Consider the following 22,136-nt stretch of genomic DNA (forward strand, 5'->3'; position numbering starts at 1 on the left):
ATGGGTTATTTTTTCTGGTGCATGAGTGGGAATTTCACAGTCTGTAGAGTTCTCCATGTCCTTTTATTTATTTATTTATATTTCCTTTTGACTTTGCACCTTTTCTGCCACTCCTTCACCCGAAAGATGTTTATAACCATAAAAAAGGTCAGTGTTTTTTGTCCTCATGACCTATGTACAAGGATGCTGTGCAATTAATATTTTAACTTTGCAGTATTAATTTTAAAAAATAAGTATTTTCATTACTTCTCTCTGCCCTGAAGGAAATCCTCACCTTATACCTTTTTATCTTCCATTAGAGAAAGCAGCCCAGACATCTTACTTTCTGAAGTCTGTTTGCTAATGCTAAATACACAGCTTTGGACAGATAAAGGAAAAATTTGACTGTAGCTGAGAGGTTATTTATGTACAACCAGCCGTCTCCATCCTACCCGTCTGTGCACGCCAGCCCGTGGGCACACGCTCTTTTCCCCTCCCATCCTCCCACAACATTCTTCCCCTGAAGAGCTCTCTGCAGCTGAGAAATTAGGCCTCTTTACATATCCAGCTCCAGTCAGTCCTCTTATCATTAAACCTTTGCTGTGGGATCCCTAAATGAAGCAGCTTGTGTACAGGGTGCAGTTTTCCCTGCTTCTTGCTGAAGCAGTCCCCGTTTGTGGGGATTTTTGTGTCGTGCAGGCGTAGCCAAGAAAGAAAAACTTCCCTCCCACAGCACAAGAACAAAGCGCTGTTTCCTCTTCTGCCTGAAATTATTTTTCTTGAGATGGTCCTACAGGGACCAAAGCCATTTTGCCATTACCCCTTAGTGCTACTTTATATGGGATTTATAATGAAATTGCTTTGACAATTTGGATAATGATGGAACAACGCAATAATTGATGAAACATTTTGGGGTGGAATGATTTCCTTTGGGAGACATCAACTTCTGCATTAAAACTGTAGTCCTAACATAATACACTGAAACTTTAAATAATAATTAAAAAAAAAATAAAACCAAAATAGTCTTTGCATTTCTTGGTGTGTCTCACTAATTTTAGTTTCTGGTAGTTCATAAAGTAAGATTGAAAAGGTCTCTGGAGCAGTAAAACCCACATAGCTCAAGGATTCTATCTCTGATAATCAAATAATAAAGGAATTACCCTGTTTGTAATAGTTCCAAGACAGACAGGAGTAATAGTTTGCTGTAATTTTCACTAAGTTGAGTGAATGAGCTAGTGGGAAGTGTTAAGTTACAGTAAGACAGAAGGAGAGAGTTTTATTGCGGTTTTTAATAATTTCCCTCAAATTTTTAGTTTAAAACTTACTCCCTAAGACAGTAATATATTTTACAATGTCTGTATATTTTTTATCATCCATCTAATGCTTTTTAATTTAAAGATCTTGGAGCATTTAACTTCAATTACTTTATTAATGAATAATCTCACAGAGCATTTAATGTAGATCAGACAATTACATATACTATTTCTGGAATATAGTTTCATTGATTTTTAAATCCAAAGTAATTAACCAGTGTAGGCTGTACTTCATATTTGCAAACAGGAAAAGTGAAATTCAGAGACCATGAAGCAAGCCCTGACCTGATCCATATACACTACATACATTAAACCCTCTCCCAGTATTTGGGATTGTTTAGCAGAGCAGTCAATCTCCTTCAGACATAGGACTGTTTGCATGGCTGGATTTTTGTCATGCTAATTTCCGACACTTAAGTGCTTTAAGTTAAAGCAGTCAGATCAATTGCTAAGAAAAACTCTTCGGAGAAAAATTCTGCCGGCTGAGCTGTGAATTCCTGGAAAGGGAAGCTGAATCCTTGAAAGCACACCTGCACAGCCACAGAGAGCTGCACAGGGTGGATTTATCTGCTAATCAGAGTAGTTTTGCCACAAACACTTAAAGAAACCTGAACTTCATCTGTATCTCTGGCAATTGTAAAAGAGATGTTGAGTTAAAACATGTGACATTACACCAAACCGATATGTTAAAAATTGTACTTAAAGGTTAATATAATAAAAGTGTAGTTCATGGGAGAGTGATAGAAATATTGATCATAAAAATAAATAGTGGCCCAGAAATTCAGCTGAGAAGGGGGGTTGGGGAGAAACTAGTTGATATATGAAGAATTTGAGTTGTGACACTAAGATCAATGGCTGTATTTTCACCCAGTGAAGCATGAGTGCTTCAGATAAGGGCAGTTAGTCAGTGAAATACTGACTGACATACCCTTTTACTGTTGGCATTTGGTCTCCAATATTGATCTTGGCTGTCACTGCCAACAAAGTATACTGAGGCTGTATTTATGTCCAGATAATGTTGTGTTCAGTGTTTTATGAATGATTTCTAAAATCAAGGTGTGTAAGGAGTTAATTCGAGCACCTGCCCTCTTTTATTTGATTTGTTTTTTCAGAATGCTACAAACCATTGTAAACTTTTGCCTATCAGTCAGAAGACAGATAAAATGCTGTAATCCACACAGATTCTATAAATCCAAAGATTTCCCATTTCTCTGCTGAGAAACAGTATTCTGTATACAACAATTACGTTGTTCTTTGACTGTCACTGCTGGGAACACCATTCCTGAGTGTGCAGAAGATAGCAACTAAAGTGATTAAAGGACAAATCTTTAGGAGGAAAACCATTATTTCTTGTGTCAGTTTGGGGGAGATGGAAGAGTTAAATTCAGGGCTTTTGAAAATAATAGTGATATTACAGCAAAACGTGTTTACTGAGAGGCATGAATCAAAAGTTTGGACATTATATTTTCCTTTACCGTTTTCTGCTGGCTCCAGCTGAAAATCATCTGTGAACAAGTTCTTTGCTTCTGCTCTTTTAAAATTAACAGTTTGAGCTTGAGTCAGAAAGGCTGAGAGAATTCTGTGCTTGCTTCCAAGGTGGCCCAAGCAAAGCTGAGACACCTTGGCTGGACCAAGGATCAAGCTCTTTCTCCACTGCAGTCAGAAGCTTTTGCATGTCATGAGTTATTTGCTGGCTGCTTCAAAGAGAGAGAAGGGTTCATCTAGCAAAGAGAAGCACAACCCAAACCAAACCGTTTTTCTGCCTTTCTCAGAGCATCATCCACAGATTTGTAGATTCTGGTTTGGTCATACCTGCTGGATTCTCTGTGGTTGTCATAGGGATCAGACCCAGGAGGGTTTTGATTGTAGCCTGGTAAACCTTGAACTCCAAGAGAAGGAAAATTAAGGAGAGGAAGAAGAGCCCAAGCAATGGATTCCCTGACTGCTGAGAGGGAGTCTGTGTGCCTGTTCTAAGCTAGACTGGAGGGCAGGAGGTGGCTCTGTCTATGCTGTGACTGCGTTTTTGTGGATAAACAGTTGGTTAGGTAAAGTTATGTCATTTACCCAAGACAGCTTATGCCAGTCTTAGCCTTTGACCTCTTATTCAAGTTCATTTGCTTTCTTATACCCAAATAACTCTCTGGAATAATCCTAGCCAGAAGAAGAAACATCACAAGAATAAGTAATGAACTTAGAGGCTGGAGACATGGAAGCAGTGTCAGGAGCAAACTGGGAAATTGCATCAAGTTTTAAGTAAGAGAGTTTATCACAAAAGTAGTTTAAGAACATGACAGTTAAGACAGTGTGTTTGCATGCAAAGTTCTGTAGCAGAACTAAATAACACTGGAAATAGCTTAATCCAACCAAGCTGCATTCCATTTCTAATAATTTCTAATAATGAAGCTGTGGTTAAACCACTGGGAACTGCCAGCCAGCCAATGTCATTTGTTTCTATGTATCAAATTAGAAAAAAGCATTTAATTTTAAAACACAGATTCAATATTGCTTTTACCTTTCTTTGCTTCAGACTTTGTTTTATACACCCTGTGAAATTGTGTGCTGAATACCAGGTAGTGCCATCACTATATATATACACCATACTATATATATACCTAGTGGTGGATCATTTTATGCTGAAGTTGTCTCTCCACTGCACTGCATGCAAAGACTGCTTGTGGCTTGGGTTACGACTGGAGGTTTCTCTGATGGGGTATTTGAAGTTATGACAGTCCTTCATCTTCTTTAAAACCCAAGGTTATACTGTGCAGAGCAATTCTAGAGATGCTGAAAGTTCTAAAAGCATAGGTAATGAGCATTTTAATTAAGCAGAGTGAGGAACCACTGAGATGCATGATATTACTGGACAAATCCTTCTCAGACTGGGTTGTAGTGGTGCTTTATCTTACTGTGGATTTTCCTAGGGTTCCTGAGGGTGCTGTGACCACCTTTTAGCTCAAAAAAGGTGAATTATTATTGTCATGAATGTAATACAGCATTATGTAGGGAAGCAGCAATTCTAGACATTGGGTGAAGCCAGCTGATGTTTTTGCATTCTTACCTCAGGGAAGAGAATAAGGTTAAACTTGGAAATTATGATGCTTTACTCATTAAGGCTTTTACAGTTACAAATGAATATGAGGTGAGAAGGGATGCCTTCTGGACCATCAGAAGCAATTCTTAGCACTTTGAGATTTCACGTTTTTTCTGAAATGGGAAAATCATTTATGCATACCATTAGTCGCTTCCTAGAAGACAAGGTATTTTTCTGCAATAAGCTTGAAAAATGGGACTTTTTCAAACTTTTTGTTTCAATCAGCTTTGATTTTTAAATCATGAAATTGCTTAGATGTGAGTGAGCAAAACTAAACACCTGTAAAATACATCTGCTGATGGCAGCCAGCGACACATAGTGAGTTCAGTACTGAGCTAATGCTGCTCTGTTGTGAGCCCAAGTCAATCAGGATCTGATGGTTGTCTGTTTATAGCAAGCTTTGCCAAAAATTTGAATTTCACGTTCAAAAAACCTGGTTTCCATTTCTCACGATGAGTTCTAAGGGCTGAGTTCTTTCAGGCACCAGCTTTCTGGGTTCCTGGGAAATTGACAGGAAACCCTTTGGGTTCTCAGAGTGTCCTTCTATCATGTCAGCAGCCTGCTCTTACCAGTGGTCCTCTGCTGTCCCTCTGGTCCCTTGCTGTGACTGTCATGCTCTTGCCACCATGGCTAGAAGCATCTCCTGAGCCCTTCCACCCAGGGCATGTCTCCCTGTTTACAGGAGCACAGGAGCAGCCCCAGAGCACACATGTAGCCTCTTTTAGACATTGCCCCTCTCATGTGCTGGGAATTGGCCTCCTTGGTTCCCTGAACATGTCAGGGGCTTGTGTTCCAACCCCAGTGAGACCCCCAGGTTCTCTGTAGCCAGTGATCACTTTTGGACTTGACTCCTTTCTCTTTCTTCTTGGGTGAGATTTGGGGGATTCAGAGTCTGCAAAGTCCATGAATTTTTGGAACCCCATTACCACAGATTAAAAAGGTTTTTTCAGGAAGTAGTTTCTGTTTTCAGAGACAGAAAAGGGGTGCAAGGGGGAATATATTGGACTTTGGTGTATTTGTTAGTTTTTGCAGTTAAGGGCCCTCTGCAAACGTTCTCTTCAATACTTTTCAAGGATCTGATGCAGCAGGTATGTCTTGGACTTTGTTTCATTTTCCCTCAATCCGTCTCTGTCATGATTTAGAATAGAACAAAGGTGGTCAAGGGTGAATGAAACCAGACATTAAAAAAGAAAAAAGTTACAGCACACTTCAGGAGCATTTTATGATGATATGATCAAACAACTTCATGCACTGCTACTGACCTTAGCATGGTGACAATTTAAGACCATTAATGATCTGTATCAGCATCTTCATCTGCCTACAGAAAAAAGGCAGAAGCAAATATTAACATAGCTTGTTACAGGCTGACTTCTTTTCTGATTTCACTTTATTTTGATATTCTGTGTATCCTGTCCACTATAACTGTTCACTGTAGCCCCATTATCTTACCAGGTCCACTTAAACTGCATTAAATATTGCACTAAAAAGAGCAATGCTATTCAGGGTTGGGAGTGATTTGGGGTTTGTTTGCAGTACCTTAGTTAGATCGATCTTGTGCTGTCGCCTTGTCTAATGACCTTTTATTTCATAATTTAGAACCAGGCTTCTTATGTAAATATATATGGACATACATACATATGTAACATATATGTGTTTGTATATACACACACACACACACACACACACACACGTATTTATGCACGTCCATAAACATAGAAAAGCACAGTGCGCTCCATGTCTGCCTTTCTAAGTGGCATCTGAGGATATATCGTTGAATTCATAACCCATCATTTCTATTCTCCTAGGCACTGTAAAATTCATTAAGCTAAGTAAAATGGCAAATTGCTGGAGTATATAGAAGCGTGCTTGTTTGATTTTTGGGCTCTTGTCCATGTTGCTTACCGAGCAACACTGCCTCATATTAGAAGGGTCATGTTTTCTAAAGACTCTAATAAAGGGAGTCATATTATGTGTGTGTATTAGAGTGTAGCAAAAAGCCTTTGTTCATTCTGACTGCAGTGGAGCTGACTTAATGCCCTGTTTTGCGGCTGTTCTCTTAACTACTTCTCACTCCAGTATTTCTTCTGCAAGAACCAGTTTTGTCCATCCTATGGGTTTGTTCAGGAATGTTTACAGCTATGTCCTTTGAGGTTTTTCTAGCCTGTGACCAGTCTAATGAAGCAATGGATATTTGCTAGTATAGAAAGCTGAGGAATATTTTCTGGCAGCAGTTTTACGTTGGGGTTTGATAGGCTGGATTATCTCTATAAATCAGTCCTCAAGGTGTTCAGAGAGCAGAAGCATTCATGAGTTTACTCCTTGCATCTCGAGCTCCCTTGTTGCAACTAAAGAGATGTCAAAGCATTTCTTTAAGGGTTTGGGGAATGAGACTCAAAGGACTTGACTTCAAAAGAGCCTGTCATTTGTTGGTTTGCATTTAGGCACCTAAATGAGCAACCTAGTGTTGCAGGTCATTTGACATCCAGCAGACTCAATTGATTTTGTTGGGATTGTTGATGTTGAACTCTTCTGATACTTGACTGCATCTTCTGGTTGGCTGATTGGGAGCTGAGCATGTTGGCTCTAGCTTGGGCTGGGTGTGTTTCCACTCCAGGATCTCTTGTTTTCCAAATGCAGTCTGTTGGTACTCATGTCAGTGCTCCTGGCAGGCTCCTGGGCTTTGCATGTCATCCTGCTCACCATCAGTCCGCTCAGCAGGTAGTCCTTGCTCAGAAGCTGATAGCAGAGGCTAAAGGTGAAAAAATATGCTTAGACCTTCTCCTCCTCCCTCCCCATCCACTTAGCAAGTGTAAGGATAAGCAGCTGCCAAGGAATCCATCATTTGTCCTGGTTTGAAACCTATAAATAGCCAGATCATTAAAGGTGTCTCTTACAAAACGCCTTTGTCACAGAAGCTATTTATGGTGTGGACTTTGGCTCTGCACAGTTTTCTAGGACTGCCAGAAGCAATGTTAACCTACCTGGGCAGTGAGGCTGGCAGAGCTGATAGTGACTTCCTCTTCTCCTTTGCATTATTATAAATTCATTTTGATATGAAGGAGAGCAAAATCTGGCCCCATATTTTATAATCAAATAAGAAACAAAACTATCCAATGACTAGCATAATTTTCATAAAAGTTTTTTAGATAGGGAAGTAAAAATACTCCCATAATCTTTAGTGCTCTTCAAGGGAAAGGAAGGTAATGCACTTTTTATTTTAAAGATTTCACTGGCTTGCTGCTTACTGTCTGGGGAACCAAGAATGCCACAGCCCAATGTCAAAAACTTGCACTTTATATCAGCTGTAATGAAAAGATACAGGGACAGAGTGTTTGGTGGTTACAGGGCTATTAAGAGACTCAGCAGACGCAGATTAATTTCAGTCCTTTGCCTCAGACCTAGGTTATTACCTTGGTGAGGTTACTTAGTCTGTAAAAGGAGAATTATGCATGGCTATCTATAAGAGTGTCATAGAATGGTTTGGGTTAAATGAGACTTTAAATATGCCCTAGTTTCAACCATAAAGGGACACTTTCCACTAGACCAGGCTGATTCAAGCCCCATCCAACCTGGCCTTGAACACTTCCAGGGATGGGGCACCCAGAGGTTGTCTGGGCAATATATTCCAGTGCCTCACCACCCTCACAGTAAAGAATTTGTTCCTGATATCCAATCCAAACCTACTTCATTCAGGTTAAAGTCATTACCCCTTGTTCTGTCCCTGGAAGCTTTTGTCAGAAGTCCCTCTCCAGCTTTACTGAGGGCTCCCTTTAGGTACTGGAAGGTGCCTTAAGGTCTCCCCAGCGCCTTCTCTTCTCCAGTCTGAAGAACCCAAGCACTCTCAGCCTTTCTCCATAGCAGAGGTTCTCCAGCCCTCTGAGCATCTTCATGGCCTCCTCTTGACTTGGTCCAGTGGGTCCTTGTCCTTACAGTGCAGTCCAGGACACATTTGGCTTTCAGGGCTGTGAGTGCCCATTGGCAGGTCACATTGAGCTTTTTGTCCACCAACACCCCCACATCTTCCCAGGGCATTCTCTGCCCAGCCTGTGTTTGGGATTGGATTGCCCTGCAGGACCTTGCACTCGGCCTTGTTGAGCTTCAGGAAGTTTGTGTGGGCCAACACGTCCAGGTCCCTCTGGATGTTCTCCCTTCCCTCCAGCTTGTCAGCCACATTACACAGCTCTGTGTCCTCAGCAGACTTGCTGAAGCTGTACTCAGTCCACTGTCACTGTCACCAAACAAGATGGTTGTCACAATTGTGACACCTGAGAAACGCCACTCATCGCTGGTCCCCATTCAGATGTCGAGGTATGGACTGCAACTCTGAGTGCAACCATCCAGCCCATTCCTTATCCAGCGAGTGGCCCATCCATCTAATCCAGTTTAGAGACAAGGATGTTGTGTGGGACAGTGTTAAATGCTTTTGCACAGCTGCAGGTAGATTAGATCAGCTGCTCCACCCTTATTCAGCAATGCAGTTTTTTAAGGATGGTGTTTTAGTTCATGAAGCCCCAAATATGCCAGAATCCTTCATTTTGCACTAGAAAGATTATGGATTAGGTCCTATTATTATTTCCTTGGCTTTTTCTGTAGTTCTAGTGTTAACTGCAAGCAGCATGATTTGATTTCAGATTAGCGAGGGTCTCTTCCATTAACCAAAGCCATTTAAATCATGAAGATTTTCTCTTTATTAAAAACACAGAAACGGATGTTAGTCAAATCAATTATTAGTGAAAAGTGCTTTGCTAATCAAGTTAGGAGAGACTCTGCCCATTTCATTGTTTCAGTGATGCATTGAGTATGACAGGCCAGCTTGACTGAAGGCAGCCAGTGTGCATATATATATAGATGTGCATGTGTGTGTGTGTGTGTGTATGTGTGTGTGTGTGTATGTGTATATATATATATATATATATATATATATATATATGTGTATGAGTGTGTGTGTGTGTGCGTAGCACAGCTGATGCTTGCTGAAAGCTTTTGTGCGGTGAACCGTGACATTAGTAGTGAAATCAAGGTTTTCTAGCTGACAGACACAAATTTGCCAGAGGCCATCCGTCCTCTCCACCCTCCCTGGCACGTTTGTGCATTCACACACACACACACACACACATGTGGACTTATCTTGTCTGCTGATTTCTGGAAAATCCTATGGACACTTGCAATCTCTGCTCTCAAGACATTTGCCAGCCAGCCTCTCATAATGTCTTGTGTGCATTCCTGCAGGCCAAAAAAAAAAAAATAAGTAAGAAGAATTATAGATGATTCAATTAAACTGATATTGTTCACAGCAAACATGAGAGCAAATGCAATTTGGGTCCTGTTCATGTGACTTAATTATCTCTTACCTCCCCACTCCACCCCCATTTTTAGAATTTAAAAACAATTATGATATAATTGCCAATCTGGAGATCCCTAGATATGCAGTAAATACGCTTTGTCTCACTGAATGCTCTTTTTCCTGATTCAGAAATGGGACCTCATTAAAAATGCACACACACAAACACCAAAAAAAAAATCACATAAAGTCATCAAATGACCTTCAGGAAATAAAATTCTGTAGTGCTGTATACCCAGGAAAGACATACCCATGTATTAAGTGAGTGAATCTGCTAAAGTCATTGAAGATAATTAGCTGTGTGCATTTATAAGATGCGCACACTTTCAACACTCGAGGCAAATCCCTAGAAGTCAATTGAGACCTTCTCTGATAGAGGCGAGGAGGTGCATTTGAAGACCAAACATGCCCTTTTTTTTTTTGCCTGAATTAGTAACGTTTCAAAATTTACTAACAGCTTTTTAATGTGTAATCAGCTTGACTTAATGGGGAAGAAAAAAATCGTGATCATTAGGAAGCCCATACCAAGTGTATATATTCTCGCGGTGGGAAAGTGCCTCGCACTATACAGTAGTCTGGAGTAAGTAGGATCCATTACCCATATCTGATGAAGGGCTGTCAGATATGAAGCAAATTTAGAGACCTGCTTGTCCCTTCAGCTATTCATCACTGCTGAGCAGCTCTAGCGGCAGCCAGCGGTATTTTTAGAGAGGAGAATGGTTCGAAATTTCTCCGTGTGCCGAACGTGAGCTGATCCCATTACTCAGAGCCACTCGGAAAGTCACAGCCAGCACATCAGCTTGATGGCAAAGAAGAACGATTGGTTCACAAGGGAAAACACAGAGGAGCCATCTGAGGAGGGCACATTTGTGGGGACACTGCCACGTTTTGTCAGCGGTGATCCTGAGTTACTTGGAGTCAGCAGCAAAATACAAAGAGAATTTTTGAAATATATGTTTTCTCAGGAGTCTGTGCAATTTTATCCAGGTACGTTGTCACATAATACATGTAATAGTTTAAATAATAAGAATGATAACTCACTGTTAGCTCCTTAAAGCATCCAGCAGCTGAAAAAAGGTTTGTCCTGAGCTTTGGGATATTTTCAAAATAATGTGGGCAGCTGACTATGAGCAAGCTATTTTGCAAACAACCAAAGTCATCTGTATTATTATTTATCATTATTTCATCAAAGAAAATCCATTTAGTTTAATGCTCATTTGAATTGCTTCTCTTTGAGACCTCCAAATCCTAATAATGTGTCGAACACACTCCAGAATGTCAAAATAGTAAATTGTATGTAATTTTCTTTGACAGTAAGTGGATGAGTCCTTGCCAGAATTGTTCCTCTTTACACCCGGTGTGAAGTCATTGCTTTTCTTCTGTCAAGTGATATTTGACTTTCTAAAACCTACTAACAAGAACACTGCTGACCTTCTCGTATCAAATTCAGCTTGGTGAGGCAGTGGGGAGCAGGGAGAAGTGGTCAGCAGGCAGTGGCCTTCTGCCTCTTCTGCTGCAGCCCCAGCTCCATGCTATCAAGAACCGAGGGTGGGAACATGTGCCAAACATTTAAAAGCTGGACGATTCTTTAAAGAATGTCCCTTTTTTTTTTCAATAGCTCTAGTACTCACCCCCGAGCGCTGCGATACTGAACTTCCAAAGCTTTGGGCTTACAATGAATAGCATTCATCTTCGCTTCTGGTTCTGATCTTGTAAAAGCTAACTCATGCATGCACAACATGATAGACCATGTTACGCCTCAGAGCCTTTTTCAGAGCTATCATCTAATACATTTTTTATAAGCCAGAGTGCATTCATAGAATTCTGCCTCAAAAGGCATTCAGATTTAATGGCTGCACTGAAATGTCTGGGCTGGCTACTTGTGCTGTTTGAAACAAAAGGGTAGTGAAAATGTTGACATTTTTTATAGTACCCTTTAAATTTCAGGGCTTTTTTTATTAAAGGTATGTTGTTTACAAGTAGAAGAATGTCTAGAGAAAAGCTTCTTTCTCCTAGTCCTAAATGAAAAGAGTCAGAATTTTGTCAGCCAAGAAGGTGTATGCTCTTTGTGGAAGTGGTTATTTGAGTATATTTTATACCACATATACACACACGTGTTCCTGCATCTGCAAGAGAGGCTGATCTTGGAACAAGTTAGATTAGGAAAATATTAGGAGGCAGATTTGGATGTCAGTCCTGCAACTCAGGTAAGCTGCTAGCAGAAGGGAAGAACAAAAATGGTTCATGGGTATAATGGGTATAATTTTGTAACATGGATCAAAGTACAAAATAAAACCTCAAACCCCATCAAATTTCAGTTGATAAAGGGATGCTTGAAAATGTATGTTTACCCTTATTGAATCTATCTCAGTAGATGGACAAGTTTGCACTCTCACTGAGAAATTGGTTTTCTAAAGAAAATTGGTAATCTGAGGTAAAAAACAGTGCTCTTGAATTTTTCTAGTCCTCTGCAGGCAGGACTGCATTCATTTGGTGTGCTCTGATACATTTTGCAGATTATTTTCTTATGTATCAGAAATTTGATTTAGCAGCTAGAGTTGTTCTTGGGGTTGTATGTAACTGGAAAGCTTGTTTGTCTTTAAAATGCGGAGGACATTTGTAGTGGTAGAAAAATTGAGATTTTTACCTCTAATGCTTTCTTGGAGTCCCAAGATAAAAATTCTGCTGAAGTATTTTAGAAAATGCTTTTTCTTTTTTGAAAGATACTTCTGAAAGGCTTCAAGATGCTGTGAACTGCTGTTTATGAGTGACTCATTTTAAAATCCAAGTTTGGCTCTGTGCTTGTACTTTGAAAATGTGTAGAGATGGGAAGTGTGTCAGAATCTGGACCTTTGATTCACTTCTGCGTGGGGGATAGAGAGTATCTTCTGCTTTGAAGACATTTGTCTTAAGAAGAATAATTTGTCTTGATGTTATTGTCTTATAGTGACTTTGAAATAATAGAGTCTGTGTATTTCTGAGTCAAATTAGAGGCTAAGACAAGATAATTGAATTTTATCTTTTGTGTGTGAGGAAATTGGTGGAAATATTTGTCTGGATTTTATAGTATTTAGTTATCTAGAGCTGTATACAAGTTGCCACACTTTGCTTTGCCTTGCCGTCTTGTTGCCCAAACAAGTTGTTGGCAGCCCGTTCTCTGGAAGTGTCCAAGGCCAGGTTGGGTGGGGCTCTGAGGAACCTGGTCTAGTGCAAGGGGTCCCTGTCCATAGCAGGGGTGTTGGAACACCCTTTATCTTTAAAGGTGTGATCTTTAAAGGTTCCTTGCAACCTAAATGTTTCTATGATCTTCTGCCCTTGATCTCATCATGCAGACAGTAGGTATTATGCTTATGGGTTTATTTTGATTCTAACAATGATTGCAATCTGTCTAACCTTTTGTGCAAGTATGTCTTCCCATGGGACTTAAAGATCATTTTCCTTGAAGGAAAAGGTCTGAAGGAGGGTCTGACTGGACAGAAGGTGGCACAGGAGTCAGTTTTGCATCCTTGCAGTGCAGAAGGACAGTATTAGTGTGTCCTAAAAGCGTAGGCAACAGGCCAGGAAAAGGGATTGTTTCTCTCTTTAATACCTGTGAGTCCACATCTATACCTGTGTCCAGTTTTGAGCTCCCCAGGACAAGACACTGTACAAGGCCTGCTGGAGGGAGTCTGGTGGAGGGACACCAAGATAATTAGGGATCGGGAGCACCTGATGCAGAAGGAGTGGCTCAAAGAGCTGCCTTATCCTGGCAGAGGAGGAGAAAGGGAAGTCCTAAAGATGTTCTGAACTACTTATTGACAGGTTACAAATACAACAGAGCAAGACACTTTCTTTTCACAGAGGTGCACAGAGTACATAGGTCAGGAGGCAACAAACACAAGCTGTTAGTGTGGAAAAGCAAATGTTGATAAAAGAAAAAATTTTCACCATGATGTGGACAAACACTGTAACAGGAACCCAGAGGGACTGTCCTTGGAGATACTGAAATGTCTGCACAGCCCTGAGCAACCTGATCTAGTTAGCCCTGCTCTGAAGGTGGCTTGACCAGGCGACCTAAAGATGCCACTTCCAACCAAAATTACCCTGTGAATGCGTGCTGACACAGGCTCTGTTTAACAATGCAGTCAGGAAATTTGAATGCTGACAAAAGAGAAGGGGTCAGTTCCTCCTGCTTTAAGAACCAGTTGTGTGAAGTTAAACTGAAAAAACCCAAACGAAATGCCTTTGTTTTGAGGTTTGCACAACTTGTGAGCCAAAGTGAGCAAGTTAGAAGTTTCTGTCACATCCTGCAGAAGCAAAAACCGCATGGCTGTATTTTGCAATGATTGAATGATTGCAGTAGCAATTTGTGGCTCTTGCAGGATATAAGTATTTGTTGCCACCTCTGTTGCACTCTAAGTTTGGACATAGAAAAGGAAGAACTTCTTTGTTCCTATGGGATGAGCCAGTGGTGAAGTATATCTTCAGAATCAACTAAATGCCCACCTTTCTTTTTGCTCTTCATACTGTCAGGGCATCTAAAAGCAGAATTAACCTATCTGGCCTTTTAAAGCTATAATTAGCATTAATTTCTAGTGCAGTAGTATTCAGAGAGCTCAATCAACTTCAGTTGCTTGATGAGCAAACGTATAAGAGACACAGACTTTGTTTCGCTCTATCCAACAAGAGCAATTAATTTTAGTGTTAAGCTGCCTGTGCAACTCCCGCAAGACCCACCCAGCTGGACCTTGTAGACAATTGTAGCTGCCTTAAATGTTCAGCTATGGGGGGCCTTTCACAGGTGATGGAAGAAGAGTGGGCACTACAGAAGGGTGCCTCAAATGTTTTAGATGCTAGTAGGATAATATATCTGAGATTTTTTTTTTTGCCAGTAAAAGGATTTGTCAAGGACCAAATTTCTAGTAGTGTACAAGGGCCTGGAATAAGACTCGAGTCTTGAGTCACGGTCCGGAGCTTGTACTGGTTTTATACTCTTATCTGCTGTGATCCTGGAGATACCCCTCTACCTGAAACATGATGGGCTGCCTCGTAGAATTTTATTTGGTCTCTTTTCTTCAGAAAAGTGTGTTTTGCACACCTGAATCACTTCTGAAAGAGACAGTCTGTCATTCTAGATGTTTTTAAAAGCAGCAGACAGCAGCCTCACTCAAAATTTCTGCAATAATGATGACAACCACTGGAATAATATAAACCACTTACTAATCAGTTTGCAAAGGCAGGACATCTGCTTTACACAATACAGAAGCAAATTAAGGAGGCTTTCACAGTATTCTGAAATTGTGTGTTAGACTTTGAAGAGAGAGAGAGAGAGAGAGAGAGAGAAACTAATGGTAAATAAATTGAACCATAGTGCTAGTTTTCATCCAGCTGTATGTGGCTCTAAAACAGCTATCTCAGAGAGGTACCTATTATTTATTAATTCAAGATGACTCCAAAAAGCAATTCCTCCATAAATTTCTCTCCAACAACTTTGTAATCTCAGTAAGTTCTTGGCAGAAGTTATACTGGGAGAATGTGTCCTCAATCACAGTCTTCACTGTTGTAATTCCAAGTGGCTCTTGCCTGTAGACACTTGGCATTTTAAAGGTGTAAAGGGTTTTTCATGCAGGTGAACCATGTGTTAGGTGCTGATTTTAAACTGCTCTGTCCTACCTTGCATTGTAGAAGGAAGAGGGGGAGTCTGGGGTTCATGGCATCCCACATTTAATGGGTTTGGTTTGTATGGCTTTGTCAAGGTTCCATCATCTTCCTGGAAGCAGCCCCAAAGCCAGTTCTCACTGCCCCTGAGAAGCTCCATACATCATCTCCTGAGCTAAAAAGTTTAAAATTTTTTATGCACGGAAGGCTGTCAGCTTGTGTTCTGAGATGTGGTATTAGGGCAGGGAGAAAACCAACTCAGCTGCTTTCAGGCATTTAGTGTGAGAGTCAGGATTAAGATAAGTGGGCAAAAAATAGATACAGGTGTGATTTAGGATAGGCATTGCACACCAGCTTGGAAGCAAGTCACTCTATTTAATTTACTTTCTTCGACATGTATTTCAATAGACAGCTATGTCAGGCAGAGTCTAGAATGAATCTGAACAGAAATCCTAAGACTGATTTTTATCACTGTCTGGTCCATGACAAGAATGCCAGTTTAACCTGTTTCTTATTTGATCTAAAAACTAGTGGGATTGGGATCTGAGCTTATGTTTCCAGCAGTTAGCCACATCAGTACTGTTTGGTTAAGCAAACTTATTTAAACTGGGAGAATATAAGCCAGAGCTACACCTGATTGCCTGGAGAACCCAGTCATGGAATATGCACAGTGCTGTGCTCTGCATGTTTTAGATGACACAACATATAACCAAAATCTGACAGTTCAGAGAAAATGAGTCAGTCCTTTTGGGAAATGCAGATGTTAAAGATCTGAACATGTGCAACCTTTAACTAGGAGAAAAATGCACTTTAGATTCATCAATATTTCCTTTTTTACTTGGAGTGGGGAATGTACCGATTGGCTGAATTTCTGTAGAAATTGCTGGCTTTGCTAATGTTAAGAGTAACACTTGCCCACTTAAAAGAAAAGGGAAGAACTGAATCCATTTGTGGAATGTGTGTATATTATCCCTTTTACTTTTTCCTGGATATGCAATTCCCACCTTCATCTCAGAGTTGGAAAGTTGAAGATATAAAGCAAAACATACCATTACAAAGGATGTTTAAAGCTCTTGAGGAATTGGTTTTCATTTAAGTCCAAAATAATATGTAGGGGTTTTCTCATTTGTTTATTTTTAAAGGTGGTGAAATATTTAGTACACTATGTTACACTTTTTCCCCTTTTAGATTAAGTGTTCTGGATACCCATCATCTTTAAACTGAAATGGTACATGAGAGTGATAATGGAGCAAGTCTCCACTATAAGCTTTCTAAACCAACAATGTGTGAATGTTTGGATTTTGAGGATCTACTTGATGTTTCTCCCAGCTGATCCTCTCATCAAGGATGACAGCAAAGACTGCCTGTCTTCTGTAAAACTGTGGTCTCCTCTGATGTCCATGGGTTTCATCTGTCTAGAATTAAAAGACATCAGAACTCTTGGCAGTGCTGCACTGAGCAAAAATGGGGGGTTTCCTCTCTTGTAGGTGTAGCAGCTCACCAGTGTGCACTGTCTTTAGCATTCCTTTAGCATTTGCTGACAATGTGGATTCATTGGCTCTATCCACACTTCTTACTAATATAAAACACCACTGGTCTGCACAATACTGTCTACAACAGGCTTAGAACTTGCTGCATATCTTAGCCTAATGATTAATTTTATTTCATTTTGTGCAGCCCTCTCTTTCTACCTGGAAACAGAGATACTGCAACACTGCCAGAGCATCTCTAAGAATCACCGCTGCTGTAGATACTTCTAGCACCTGTGTTTTGTGAACTCTTAGGTGCACATTACATCAATACTTATTTTTGGACTAGAGGCCCACAGGGAGCCCCTGGCATAACATTTTTGCAGTAATTCAGGATTGAACTCCCTGTGGTTAGGATATACAAAGATATTCTAAGGATGGCAGCGATTTGTGCCTTCTGCACACTGTTTCTCAAGCCTCGAAATGTCTTTCCCTCAGCAATTTAAAGGTTGCTGCTGGCTGTGACTGCAGGGGAAAAGACATTACTGTTTCTGTGAAGAAGTTAGTTGTGAACATGAAAAAAGCTTCAGTAGTTTCTCTAGGGGGAGGTGCCAAACCTCATAAAAATATTGACAGAGCTTATGCTTAGCTTTTCTGCACTTTGTTGGTTATAAATAGAATAAAGTTACCCAGATTACATTTTATATTGGAAGACAAGTGAGCTGAAAAATTTAGAAAGGTGTGAGAGAATTAAGAATGATAATTTTCATTTAACATTTGAACGATGTGTTTCTATTATAAATCATTTAATGCAAGATGCAAATGAATGCATCTGAAAAGGGAACTTCATTTTTGTAGGTTTACTGTAATCAAGCACAGTATGTACTTAAAGGAGTTCTGAGGGAAACAAAGGTTTAAGGCTAAATATGACTGTTCTGCTGAAAAACTCAGAAATGTTTTAATCAAGTAGAGAAAACAGGTCCTTAAACAAATAGGACCCTCAGGGTACTCCTTGGGGGCAGGTGAGACCACAAGATCTTGAGTAATCAGAGGGTCCTAAGGCAATGAGAAGAGCCCCACAAAATTGGTTTTGTGCTGTTGTTCACTGTAGATGGTCCCAGTTCATTCCAGATCTGACATGCTCAGCACTCTCAGAGCAGCAAATTTTCTCCTCATCATGAGGTTTTGACGAGAAGGTGCCTTAAAAGCCATCAGCACTCATAGGAGAGGGCGAGACTCCACTGCCTTTCATGTGGCACCAAAGGCCAATGCCAATGACCCCCTTGGGTCGGCTTTTCCAGGGCAGGGTGCACCCAGTGTCTTGTCTGCTGGAATAGATTAGCTCTGTTTGAGGGACAAAAATGGCAGCGATGCAGGGATGGAAAAGCCAAACCCCAAAGCCTCACAACCGCTGGAATCTGGAGGAGCAGCAGGGTCGGAGACATCTGGGAGAGCAGCAGGCAGGAGCAATGGGTGATAGGAAATTCATTAATTACCATAACAAGTGGTGTTCAAAGACAGAAACGGTAGAGTATCTCCTCCCGGGTGAAGCTGGAAGATTAAATATTGCCTCACGATGAGTAAGTGAGGTCGTGGGAAAGCCTCCACTGGCAGATCCAGTGACAGTGCTTCAAACATAAACATTTGTGGGGATACCTTTAAATGCTGATGCTTTCCTCCTCTCTGGGAAAACACTGAAAATAACATTTCCTAGCCCAGAGCCACTGAGCAGGAGTAAGCAGTTGCAATCTGTTGACATTGTGTGTTAAAAGCCACAATCTGTATCTGGCAAGCGAGCAGTGGTTTTAAAGTTGGAGTTGAACTAGCTGAGGTAAATAGGCAGGAATGGATGCTTTGGTCTTTAATTTGTATTCAGTTTTAATAACATTTAATTGATTTTTGAAGTATTTTTGGAGCTTTCAAATGATTCTTAATGGTCTTTCAGAGCTTTAGATATAGAGCATCATATTTCCAGTTAAAGATTCATTATTTAATTAATGCAGCTCAGTCAAGTCTTGATAAATATGAGCACCATCAGAGCTATTTTTGTTTCCTGATTCATTTCTCCAGCAGGACTGAGGAAACATGGCCTTGAACCATGTTTCTAATGGTGAACTAATTTCCTACTGAATAGAAACAAGGAAGAGAATTATCTGCATATATTCTACCAAGGATTCTACCACATAATACAGAGATTAATAATATCATTACATTTCTCCCCCTTCCAAACACCTTACTTGACTTTACTAAGCCACACACTCTGAAGTAGAAAGCCAAACACTGAACAGAAATAGTAGCTAACATAAAAAGAAGATTAAGGAAAGAAAAATAACATTCTTAGCTCTTTTTCGGCTGTACTGTTTTTATAACCGAAAATCAACCTCTGTTCCTAAACAATTTATGTGCTGTTTGGCTATTAGCATTGCTGCCATTTAAAGCTCTCTCCTTTTTCTTCCCTCTCCTCTCACCCCCAGTATTTCATTTTTATACCTGTCATGAAATGGTTGGGGTCGGAAGTCAGCACAGAGTGCATCATTTGTATGTTGTGTCTCTTTTCCTCATGTGCCTCTGCTGCCAGAGAAATTGAACTTTCATCCATTAAAAATCCATTTATTGTGTCTTGACTTCACTGAACTAAAGAACAGGATGTTTCATCAAACAGTACAGTTTAAAATTAAATTAAATTGTACTAGTACCCAGAAAATGTGACATGATAAAGACCCCAGCCATTTAAAAAATCTTTTTAAAGACCTTACTGATTTAACTTACTGATGCTTCCACATGTCCTTTGACATTCAAACTGGTCAGTGATGCAAGGACTTGCCATGGGACACCTAAAAGGATCCCTTTTGTCTTTTTGTTTCCTTTTCCTTCTTTCCATAAAAAGAAGTGGTGAGCACTTCCTACAGATTTGTGTTTCCTCGGGTTTGATGCCTGCAAGCTGAGTCTAGGTGTAAGTGGTCCCTAGCTGTGATGTCCCTGTCCTTTCAGGTGATCCTGTATGTTGGACATCACTGGCAGTTTTGCCATCTACAGTGATGTTGGAGCATCCTGTGTTTGAGTAACCCAGTAGCAAACCCATGAAAATCAGGGGAGGAAATGCTTGTCCAGCAAACCTGCCCGATGGCCTTTCAGCTTGCTTAAACACATTCCCCCGAAAATTGGGGTTGCATCATATGTTCCTCTGTAACAACCTGGTACCTTTATTGCCATACATACCCACAGCTTATAGGGGAGAGCCTCCCTAAATATGGTTCTTATCCCAGCTGCAGTTTCCACAATTCTGATGTGCCATGGGAGTCAGAGAAGCGATAGAGTCTCGCAGATGGATTGCGGAATTAAATTGTGCAACTTGCAGGGCTACATATGTGCACAGTTTCTGGGAGTCCAGGAATGAAACCAGGGGCTGAAAAAACACACGTCTTCCAGACCCCAGTGCGTGGGCAACAGCTGGAATTTGCACGGCTCCTTATTCAATTAATATTCAGAAGCCACTATTGCATTTTCCCAAGAGCAAAGAGACAGTAAAAGCAAGCTGCTACGTCTGGCTCCACTGTTTGTCCTCCCCCTTATGCAGCGTTGGGTTGTTTGGTTGGTTTGTTGGTAGTGTTTTGTTTCTATTTTAACCTCTTATAAATATGTGTTACATTTGGCAAAGAGGCAACTGGGGACTGAGAGGAGAGCAGCAAAGTGGTGTTTCAGAAGCCAAGAGAGAAGCATGTTTGAAGTGAGTTGCACCAGATTTTTGTTCAGATGGGAGACGCTTGTTTTGGTTTTTGCTTGACTTACTTCCATGCGTGGTAAGCTGCTGAGATGTGTGTTTGTAGTTAAGATCTTTCTGAGGTATGTTTTGGGTTTACAGTCTAACCAACAACAAGAGGAGGGCTTACTACAGTGAGAAAAATTTATTAGGATATAATGCTCACAATGTTTTTAAAATGTAAGCAACAGATTAAATACAAATAAGTTATCATTGCCTTTCATTTTTGAAAAAATGAGGTATATCTTTTCACTTTTGGACTGCATTGTGTATCCTGAGTGGAAGCAGATTACAAAATGATATTTAGAAAATACAATTTATAGACCCTTCTTTTGTTTACACATACATAAGGGGTGTCCATTCTGTTTGTATGCAGAAGGAATACAGCCAGTATGATGGTTTTTCTGTCTCCCATACTTCTCAAATAGAAGATCAGGCCAGGGAATGTATTCTCTTACTGTGCTTTCTGGACTGAGGTGTGGTCTGGCCATTGAATTGCATGTAGCACACAGGCTTCAGAAGAGCTGATTCTCTGGCAACATGCTTTTTTTCCTGCCCTGAAGAAAGAGAGATGAAAGAAAGTTACTGAATATCATACCTTCTTACTTACTGTCTTCAATGGATGATTTCAGCCTAGAAATCATTTACCATTTTTTGCAAAGTATTGACAAATGGCTGAAAGCTAAAAGAAGGTTGTGAAAGTTGTTTTTATTTTGCAATCAAAATGAGAAGCTTGGGGGAATCTTGCTTGCTTTTTTTTCTGACCCACCGATGTGAGGGCAGTGGCAGTGGGAAGCACTACAATATTTTTTCATATACTTTGTTTGTAATGAGTCACATCATTAAAGCTTTTAATCATTCATTCCAACATAGGCTGAGGAGATGCAGATCAACGGTCTTGGCTTTAGTGTTTGACTTTTTGATTTCAGGATATCCATGCACACCAGTTGCATCATTTTAATGGCAAATCAGTTCTTTTTTCTGGTACCTCATCATGGTTTAAATAATTGATTAGGTTTTCTATTTGCACCCTTTTTCCTATTTTAACAAATTATGATTATAGTGTTCAGCTCTATCATTGTCTTATAAATGACATAACAACTGCTTGCGCGTACCCATAAGTTTTTATTGTTGTGTGTGAATGTTGATAACAACATTGCAGAATGGCATAGAGAAGGTTTAGCAGAATGTTTGCATTTCCTCTAGTAAAATATCGTACCATAGCACAATTCCTGGATGATAAAGCCATAGATTCTCTTATCTAACTGTGTCATGGTAATGAATCATTGTACAGAGCTTCTAAATAGAAGGTGTATGTTACATCCGTGATATGGATAGATAGAATCATAACTCTTCTAGATGTTGAAGGGTTATGATTCATCCAGTGCCTGAGAAAATTAGTGCCATCCCCAGAAACTCCAGCTCTTGCTTCCCATGATTGAATGGGTGTCATGGGCTTCCTGATCACATATTGCAGTATGTGTGTACGGAGCAAGCAGCAGGCACAGAGCTGAAGTGCAAAGAGTTGGAAGTTTGAAGCCTTTTT

The 22,136-nt window shown here is 40.3% G+C and overlaps 1 protein-coding gene across 10 annotated transcripts in view; it reads left to right on the forward strand.

The window, feature by feature from the left end:
• CELF2 (CUGBP Elav-like family member 2) overlaps positions 1-22,136 on the forward strand; it is a 450,951-nt gene that overhangs the window by 276,939 nt on the left and 151,876 nt on the right. The gene's annotated exons all lie outside the window — the stretch shown is intronic.

This window comes from Chamaea fasciata, unplaced genomic scaffold (assembly GCF_029207755.1).
Source record: "Chamaea fasciata isolate MVZ Bird 193981 ecotype frontalis unplaced genomic scaffold, bChaFas1.0.hap1 SCAF_5, whole genome shotgun sequence".
Lineage (NCBI taxonomy): Eukaryota > Metazoa > Chordata > Aves > Passeriformes > Sylviidae > Chamaea > Chamaea fasciata.